The 9,086-nt window shown below is 58.8% G+C and overlaps 1 pseudogene; it reads left to right on the top strand.

Moving 5' to 3' along the window:
- Positions 1-2,948: 2,948 nt before the first annotated feature.
- Positions 2,949-7,389, top strand: LOC109308293 (annotated as a pseudogene).
- The last annotated feature ends 1,697 nt before the right edge of the window (positions 7,390-9,086 follow it).

The raw sequence follows: 9,086 nt of genomic DNA, 5'->3' as shown, positions 1-9,086 counted from the left end.
TAACAAGAGCTAAATGCCGTTTCCTGGAACGAGTGATCAGGGCAGACGCAGGGGCTAGCTTGGAAGGACCTTCGGAGCCAGCGCTTGAGTCTGCGTGTGAGCCATTTGCAGGGCGGGAGGTGGGCATGGCGCTTCCAAGCTGTCGGGCGGCAGCGAGGTGAGTTGCAGCTCGTGCTTGCAACAGGCTGCCTAGGAGAACAGGAGCATCTCCTTCACTGGAGGCTTTTCTGGAGAGGCTGGACAGGCATTTCACAGCAACGGTGTGGGTGCAAGTAAAACCCGCCTCTGTACCCTGGGCTCCCCTCCAGCGCTTGGCTTCAACAAAGCGAGGAGTCAAGTCCTAGCAAACTCTTCCATGAAAGGAGAAGGCTGAGGTGGGGGGATAGGATAAAGGTCTATAAAATCATGAAGGGTGTGGACCGAGCGAATAGGGAGCTGTTGTTCAGGTCTCGAGGGCTACCTGCTGAAATGAGGGGTTGAAACCTAACAAGAAAAAGGCCTTTTTTAAAGCAAGGCGGAGTTAACTTGTGGAGGTTACTGCCATGGGAGGGGGTGAAGGCAGAGAGCAGAGCCAGGTTACAAAAGGCACTGGATAAATTCAAGGATGATAGATCTATTACTGGCTGTTGAACAGGATGGTTGGAGATGTTTCCTCTGCCATCTCTAACCCAATAAATGGTGGATGCAAGGGTGAGTACTGAATAGAGGACCGATCGCTCTAGAGGGATCTGGTTCGATGCCCTCCGTGTCTGGCATCTGCCCCTGCTACTGTCAGACACAATACTGCACTAGATGGGCCAGGAGCAGGGCGCTGCTTGTATTCTCCGCTTGCACGTACAGACTGTGTGTACCTGGGTGAGCGGAGGAAGGCCCACGGCTGCTGCTGAATCCCTGGGCAAAAGGGGGCAGATCACTAGAGAGATCTGGTTTGATGCAAATCCATGGCTCATATTCAGGTTAACACCTGGGGACCTTCTGGCCTTGCTCAGACTTGGATAGACACCCTCGCCTGCACGCTGGGCAGGGGGGAGCGCTCTGCCCCCACCACAACCGCAGTCTACAGCTGCCCGTCAGCCGCGTTCCCCTTCCTGCTCCCTCCCTTGCTGCTTCAGCCGTGACGGGTCACCGACGGGCCAGGAGCAAAGCTGGAAATGAATCCAGCTGCTAAATGACTCTGCCTGCAAGTGCCCCGGGCACCCAAACCCTAAACTGCTTTTGGGTGCTTTTGGGACCTGCTCCAATGTCAGATTAAAAACCCATGCTTCGCTGCAATCTGATCATTGCTGCCTGCTCAAAAAGGTCTTGCATTCAAAAAAAAACACATTGAGGCTTTTCAGCACAGCTGGTTAGAAAGAGACTATAGCACCCGCAAGGGAGCTTTGCTGCTTTGAGGTTTCTTGGCACTTCCTGGCACCCAGCTCCCTGCTAGAAGCAAAGACTCACTCATCCTCTCTGCAGCGCTCCTTCCTCAGACCTCTCTTTCCTCAAAGGCGCTTAAAATTAACACAGCTCCGTTCGTCTCCGTCCTGGCTGGCGTATTAGCGGTGCTGCAGATAGCATGAGGTGCACTGCTCTTGCAGGCCCCACGTAACCAGCAGAGGGGACTAAGAAACATAACATCTATGCTGCTTTTACTCTGCTTTCGGTAGTTCGGTAGCATCCAGCTGCAAAAAATATATACTGTGCTTGGTGCTGCATGGTGCATATTAAAAGAAAGCCCTGACCTCACAGCAGGTTTGACCTTCTTTCTTTAGAGTGAATGCAGGGTTTGCCTGCATTCAAAACTATTTGCAAATCAAGTTCCCGTTCAGCATATACTTGCAGACACGGCTAAAAGGGGCGGCTGGAGGAAGCCCTGAAAATGCTGCTGTTTTGAATTCTGCCACTTTCAAAAACAAAAGGGTTGGGATTTTCATCTTGCAAACAGCTCTTTTCCTTGCTAATTTGATCTCAGTGGGGGGGGAAAAAAAGAACAGGGTTTCCGAAGGGGTGAATAAGCTGGAAGGGAAGGGAAAAGCTTCATGTGGGGTCAAGCAAAATGTGGCCAGGTCGAACTGAAACAAAATTCTCCAATACTTGATTCCATGTGAACTTTTTCTCCGATGATTTGGCACAAGGACCAAACCCTGCTGTATTCAATGATGGATACGCCGAGGACTGCAACACCCGGGGCTGAGACGCACAGGCATTAGGTTCACTGAACAACTCAGCCCTGATGCCCTGCCCATCGCTGGCTAGCAGATCACAAAGCCATGCTCGTTCAAGGGCTGCCTCCTTTGGAAGTCAGTGGGGGTCCGGGTGAAAGCCAAAACCGATGCTTCCTGTGTATATCTCCTCCTGCCTTCCACAGACACTCTTCTGGGCTTCCCCGCCTTTCAGTAATGACCCCGAGCTGATACAGTCACATCAGCATGAATCTGGCATAGGGCAAAGGCAGGACCAGGACCTTCCTCCCGTACCTCGCCCTGTCCCGTACCTTGTCCAGAAGATGTGGGGAAGTGTGCCATCCTGAAGAGGCCGTGCTTGGTCTTCCCAGCCAGCAAGTTCACCAGCTTTAGCCTGGAAGAACCAAGAAAATGCCTTGCTTTAGAGGCCAAGAGCTCACTGAAGTGCAGGTGATTAAAACTGATCCTGAAACAAAAATGAATCAGCTTTTGCGGGGGCACAGAGGAGGCTGACGCCTCATGTCAAGGGGGGTTATTCCGTCTCAGACTCAGCCCAGCAGGCACGTTCCCAAAGACCAAACCCCAAGACGAACTTATAAACACAGGACCCTTCAGATGAATGGAGCTGGGTAAACGTGACGCACCATCCCTACACACGCTGGGAGTCAGTCCCTCCAGGGTTAACCATTCTCCCCTCAGCTGGGTGACATGTGGATGACATCACAATGACATACCCCATGACCCGCGCACTCCAGGAAGTGAGCTCATCACACCGCACAGCTGAGCAGAAAGCATCCGGAGCTGCTGCGGGGACATCGCCGGCTCCTCCATGGGCCGTAGGGGGCAAGGACACCTCAACACCTCTCCTGCCGCTTCTCTGTGACCCCCTGAAAGAAAGCTCCTGCCGCCCAGCCAGGCTGCACCCATCAGGCCTGATGCCTCAAGAGGAGCCCAAGGCCGGACCCCAACACCATGTTTGAGCTTGAGCTCTCGGCAGAAGCGTGCGAGGAGAAGGCAGCGGCTGTGCTCCCAGCTGCCTGCCTCCAACATCTGGGCAGCAGCCGCTGGAAGGAGAGGTTGTCCAGCCTGGAGGCCTTTGAGAAGGCCGTGGAGGAGATGGAGAGAAACACCGTGCCCTGCCAAGCCCTGGTGAGGCTGCTGGCGAAGGAGCCCGGGTGGAAGGAAACCAAGCTGCAGGTGGTGAGGAAGAAGCTTCACCTCGTCACCCTCATCGCCCAAAGGGGCAACTTCTCGAGGGCGTCCGCCCACGTTGTCCTGGGCGGCCTCGTGGACCAGCTGGGAGACGTGATATGTGGCCCCGAGGCAAAGAGTGCCGTGACGGCGGTGGCCGAGGCGTGCTCCCTGCCCTGGACAGCGGGGCAGGTCATGGATTTGGCCTTCTCGCAGGAGGATCCCCGGACGCAGGCTGAAGCCCTGAGCTGGCTGGCGAATGCCATTCTGGAGTTCGGTTTCGCGGGGATGGAAGTCGAAACCCTGGCTGGTACCATCAAGGCAGCCCTCGCTGCCGTCCACCCGGATGTACGGGCCTCCGCCCTCACCTTGCTGGGGGTCATCTCCCTCTACGTGGGGGCCCCCGTGCGGGCCCTGTTCGAGAGGGAGAAGCCGCCCCTGCTCTCCCTGATCGATGCGGAGCTGCAGAAGGTGCAAGGGCAGAGTCCGCCGGCTCCAACCCGCGGCGGCTCCCAGCCCAGCATGGGAGGGGACGCAGGGGACTGCGGCAAGGCCGAGGCGGTAGACGCCCATGCTAGGATCCCCTCCGAGCTGGTGCAGAAAATGTGGGATGGGAAGCTGCGGAAGGAAGGGCTGGATGAGGTAGCAGGCCTCCTTCTCACAGCTGGGACCATCCACCCCAGTCTTGGCGAGCTCCCGGCTGCCCTCAGGGCCTGTCTGCACGACGCCGACCCCGCCGTGGTGGAGAAGACCCTGCACGTCCTCCGGCAGCTGGCCACGGCTGCAGGCCCCAGCCTCAAGCAGCACGTGAAGGACCTGGGTGCCACGCTCTTTGCCACACTCTGGCGCAGCCAGGGCCACGTGAGAGCTGCCGCCTTGGGGGCTGTGAATGCCTGGGCCAAGCAGACCAGCCTGCAGGAGTGGCTGGATGGGGAGGACTTTTTGGAGGGGATGCGAAAGGAAAACCCCCTTGCAAAGCAGGAGCCGTTGGAGAAGCCACCTGGGCTCGGCTCTGCCCCCTCAGAGCTGCTGCTGGCATGTGTCCCTCGCCTCTTTGCCTGCCTGGAGGACTGCAATGACGGCGTGAGAGCGGCAGCCCAGGGAGCCCTGCCTTTTTTCATCATGCACCTGGGGACAGAGAAAATGGCCGAGGCCACCAGCATGCTGAAGCCGAGGGAGAAGCACCTTGTGCTGACCGAGCTGGAGAAAGCCACAACCACACCTTGCGCGCCTTCTCAATCCCTCCCCGACCTGCCAAGGGTTGCAACTGGGGCTGCCTCAGACTCAAGCCCCACCACGCCTTCCTCAATGCCAGCCTGCCCGGCTCAAGACCACACATCCAGCAGCCCCGGGGACCAGAAAACTGCCAAAACAGCAGGGTCAACAACCCAAGGCGCGGCAGACGAAAAGGGGCGGGTGAAGCCGGACTTGAAGGGGGGTGACAGCCAGTTGGGGCCTGTCTTCATCCTTGTCCCCGAGGGCAAGGAGCAGAGGGTGAAGGACGAGAGGGACCGCAAGGTGCTGAAGTGGGATTTTGCGGCGCCCAGCAGCGAGTACGTGGAGCAGCTGAAGGCCCAGATGGGTGGCTGCGTGTCCGGCTGCCTCCAGGAGGAGATGTTCCACTCCAGCTTCCAGCACCACATCAAGGCCTTGGCCATCATGGTCAAGCACCTGGAGAGGGAGAAGGACGCAGTGATTAGCTGCCTGGACCTGATCCTGAAGTGGCTCACCCTGAGGTTCTTCGACTCCAATACGTGGATCCTGACCAAGAGCCTGGAGTACCTCGGGCAGCTCTTCGCCTTGCTGAGCCAGGAGAAGTACCAGCTGACGGAGAACGAGGCGGGTGCCTTCCTCCCATACCTCATCCTGAAGATGGGGGAGTCGCAGGAGGCCATCTTCAAGGAAATGCACGCCGTCCTGAAGAGCCTGTGCTTGGTCTACCCAGCCAGCAAGATCGCCAGCTTTGTCCTGGAAGGGGCCAAGTCCAAGAGCGCCCAGCAGCAGGCGAGATGCCTGGAGGAGCTCAATTACTTAGTGGGGGCTTATGGCATCTATGTGTGCCAGCCCCACCCAGGCAAAGCCTTAAGGATGATCGCTGCCCTCCTCAGAGCCCAAAATCACGCCGTCTGCCAGGCCGCTTGCAATGTCATCGTGACCGCGAATCATGTCCATGGGGACGAGGTGTTCAAGCTGATCGGGACGCTTTCGGAGAAACAGATGAAGCTGTTGCAGGGGTGCCTGACCCTGAGAGCGAATGGGGCAGTGGACTCCCCAGCTCAGCTGGCCAGAGGGAACCATTCACAAGGTCCGAGATCAAGCCCCCAAGCTGGCACGGGGGCAGAAGAGACCCTGCCCCTCAAACTCAGTCACACCCTTGGCATGGGCATGGGCATGGGCATGGGCATGGGCATGGGCATGGGCTTGGAGGGGGAGCCTCCAGCTCCTCAGACTTCCCAGCTGGATGCAGATGGGTCAGAGGATGTGCCTGGCATGGTGCAGGGAGAGCTCCCCGAGCTGGATGGCATCCCCGACTCACAAGAGCAAGCGGTCCCCTTGTCCCCCGAGAGCGTGCAGCATGACACAGCCAACCCCATCGACCTCGTCATCTACCACGTCGCCAGCAGCGATGTCAACACCAGCCTGCAGGCTCTGATGCAGATGGATGGGATCCTGGGGCAGCCAGACAGGGCGGGAACCATGCAGGGCCACGTCAACCAGTTCCTCGAAGCCACCCTCTGGCAGCTCCAGTTCATCCACAGCCTCCAAGGACCTAAGAAGGAGCTTGGTCCGGGCAGGTACCCCATCACCCGGCTGTACCACAGCATCCTCAGCAACCTGCTGTCGCTCTTCCGGAGGGAGAGCCTGGCTCGCGAGGCCTCGGAGGCAGCGCTGACAGACCTGCTGCGCAGCCTCATCGCCTTCCTGATGGGTTCCCAGATGGAGGCCCCAGCGGAGGAGCGGGAGGTCACCCAGTCCCTCAACCTCCTCCTGAAGAAGGTGCTGGAGATGTCGGACCAGACCCGAGCCTTCACGGCCGTGCTCACCCTGCTCCGGGAGAGCCTGGCATCTGTGGCCGGCACCCCGCAGCTCCCCGACCTGGTGGCCAAGTGCCTGTGGAGGATCACCCGGCTCCTGCCGTGCACCCTCGGCAGCCTCCACCTGGACCACGTGCTGCTGGACCTGCACACCTTCCTGCGGGCCTTCCCCACCGCGGCGCTGAAGCAGCACGCCAGCACGCTGCCCCTGCAAGCCCTGAAGACACTGCTGCACACCCTGTGCGAGCTGAAGGGAGCCGAGACCCTGGACCACCTCTCGCTGATCGGGAACAAGGCTGAATCGGAGCTGGAGGCCCACCTGAGGAAGGCGACTGAGCCCCTTGCCGAGCAGGCACCGAGCGAGCCGGATCCGGGGGTGGGGAACGGGGACGCCCACACGGCTGCCCGGGGCAAAATCGAGGATGTCTTGGAGGGGATCTTCCAGAAGATTGGCTCCAAGAAGAGCACCCGGGAGGGCCTGGAGGAGCTGTACGAGTACAAGCGGCAGTGCCCCGAGGCCGACCTGGAGCCCTTCCTGCAGAGCCTTTCCCTCTTCTCCCGCAGCTACATCAAGCAAGGCTTAGCGATGATCCAGGTGGAGAAGGAAGGCAGACCACACGCGCTGCCCCCTCAGAGATGGGAGGTGGGGCTGTCTCCTCCCTTGGACACGCCGAAACCCCCCCGCCACCGACGGGGCCCCAGCAGCATGAAGCCCCCCAGCCGGCTACCCGCCAAGCCCCCGGGAAAGCGCAGCAGCAGGCTCCCCAGGTACACCAAGATCCCGGAGCAGAAAGAGCCGCTTGGTCCCAGGCCGGGATGCACGCTCCATCACTAGCCCCTGCTCCCTCCGCAGCCTCAGCAAATCCAGATGGAGCAAGAAACAAAGCAATAAAAACAGCTACCTACGCCCCGGGAGGCGTGCCGGTGAGATGGTTGCACCAAAGGCAGCAGAGGGGAAGGGGCAGATGAAGCTGGGGTGGCAGCCAGCTGGAGCCCATCCTCATCCTCGTCCCAAGGGGAAGAGAAAGGAGCTCCAGCTGGCTCAAGCAGGAGTCTCCCGGGGTCAAGTGGCCTGGCTGAAAGCCTAGAGTTGAGCCCCGCGTGAGCATTGGGGTGGGCAAGCAGGGGAAGCACCGCGGCACCCGGCTTCCCCGTGTGCAAACGCCGCCTTCATCCCAGCCTGGTGGCTCTTAAGGGTCTATTATTCGGCTCCGTGCTGGGACAAGAGCAGAGGACACCAGTACAGGGGGCAATGGGTCACCAAACAGTGAGGAAGGCCGGGTAGTAACCTCTGCAGCAGGTTGGAAGGAGCTTCCCCGGCATCCAGGCTACCCCCTAGCTGAGGCCAAGGAGGTCGCGTTCGTGTGTGCGAGAGCATCCGGTCCCAGTGCTCTGCCCCCGTCTTCGTGGGAAGGCAGCAAACAGCAACCGTAACAGGGAAGCTGGCCCCCACATTAAGGTTTTGCTTCTGCCTATTCACGTGCTGCTGCTCTGGCCCCACGAGACGATTATCATGCAGGTGGCAGGCGCCAAGCTGACCCTTCTGCAGGCCAAGGTCTGGCTCTCCCGGCCACAGAGCGGGCAGCAAAACCTGCCCCATTTCCAAAGCCCTGCCCGGGACCTGTTGAGCAGCTCAGTCTCTTGCCCTTCCTGGCCTTGGGCTCTATGCTCAGATTTCCAGCACAGATCCTGCCACGTAACATCCCCTCTCCACCAGCACCTCTCATCCGCATGTATATTAACAGCGGCGCCCCGCCTAGAGCAGGGTCCTGCCCACACTCGTTCAGGGATCGTCCCACTCTCCCCAAAATTCACGGGCCCCTCAGACCCGGGATTCTCAGCCATGCATGGGTGCCTTGATACCTTTGCAGGGGTGCAGCGGTTCACAAGATCAACCCAGAGATTTCAAAGAAGTCATGGTGTTAAAAACTTTCTGACCCGTTGGGGTCTTTCTGAGTTCTGTACAACTGAAGAATTGTTATATTTTTCTGTGGTCAAAAAAAAAGAGCCAAAGCTAAAATCTGACGTTGCCCCAGGTGGGGCCCTGAGCCTATCAAGGGGGACGGGCCTCAAATCTCTGGAGGTTTGCCTCAAGTCCGAAAAGGGTGAGAAGTGCTGCCTTAGACAGAGGCAGGAGACGCATTCCTGCTTCTGAGGATCAGTGACATGGCTCGGGAGGGTCTGTGACAAAAGCAGGGGCCTGGATCTCCAGGTTCCCCCCCCGGTGCCTTAAGACACAAGGTCACGCACCCTCGCGGAGCCTCCTCTCGCCGAGGCTACAGACAGACACGTATGGCGACATCCACACACACAACGTGGACCTAAATTTCACGGGAAGAAGCTGGACGGCTCTGCAGGGTAGCGCAGGAGCTTGCCTTGCTCTGCCAAGTCAACTTGTTCAGTCACCAGAAGAGAGTTGCTTCCGGCTGTTCCTTCGGACCATTTACACCGCTACTTTCTTCCTTTCTCTCGGTTGTTTCCTACTCCGCGCCCATACCTACCACAACCAAGACGCTGCTCTATTCTTGCCCCTGGTTTCACACCACAACCCAGTACTGTGTTGTGTAATGCTCAGATTTTTGCACACTTAGCGAGGGATCCATCCTTCGCAAGACTCAGTGTTCTTCGTCCCGATCTTCCAAAGCGCAAACCTGAAGGCCGCTGGCTTGAATAGTGCTAAGCACGTGGGTAAAAG

Source organism: Crocodylus porosus, unplaced genomic scaffold (genome assembly GCF_001723895.1).
Source record: "Crocodylus porosus isolate Cpor-Errol unplaced genomic scaffold, CroPor_comp1, whole genome shotgun sequence".
NCBI classification, from domain to species: Eukaryota; Metazoa; Chordata; order Crocodylia; family Crocodylidae; genus Crocodylus; species Crocodylus porosus.
This window is presented reverse-complemented; position numbering and strand designations above follow the sequence as displayed.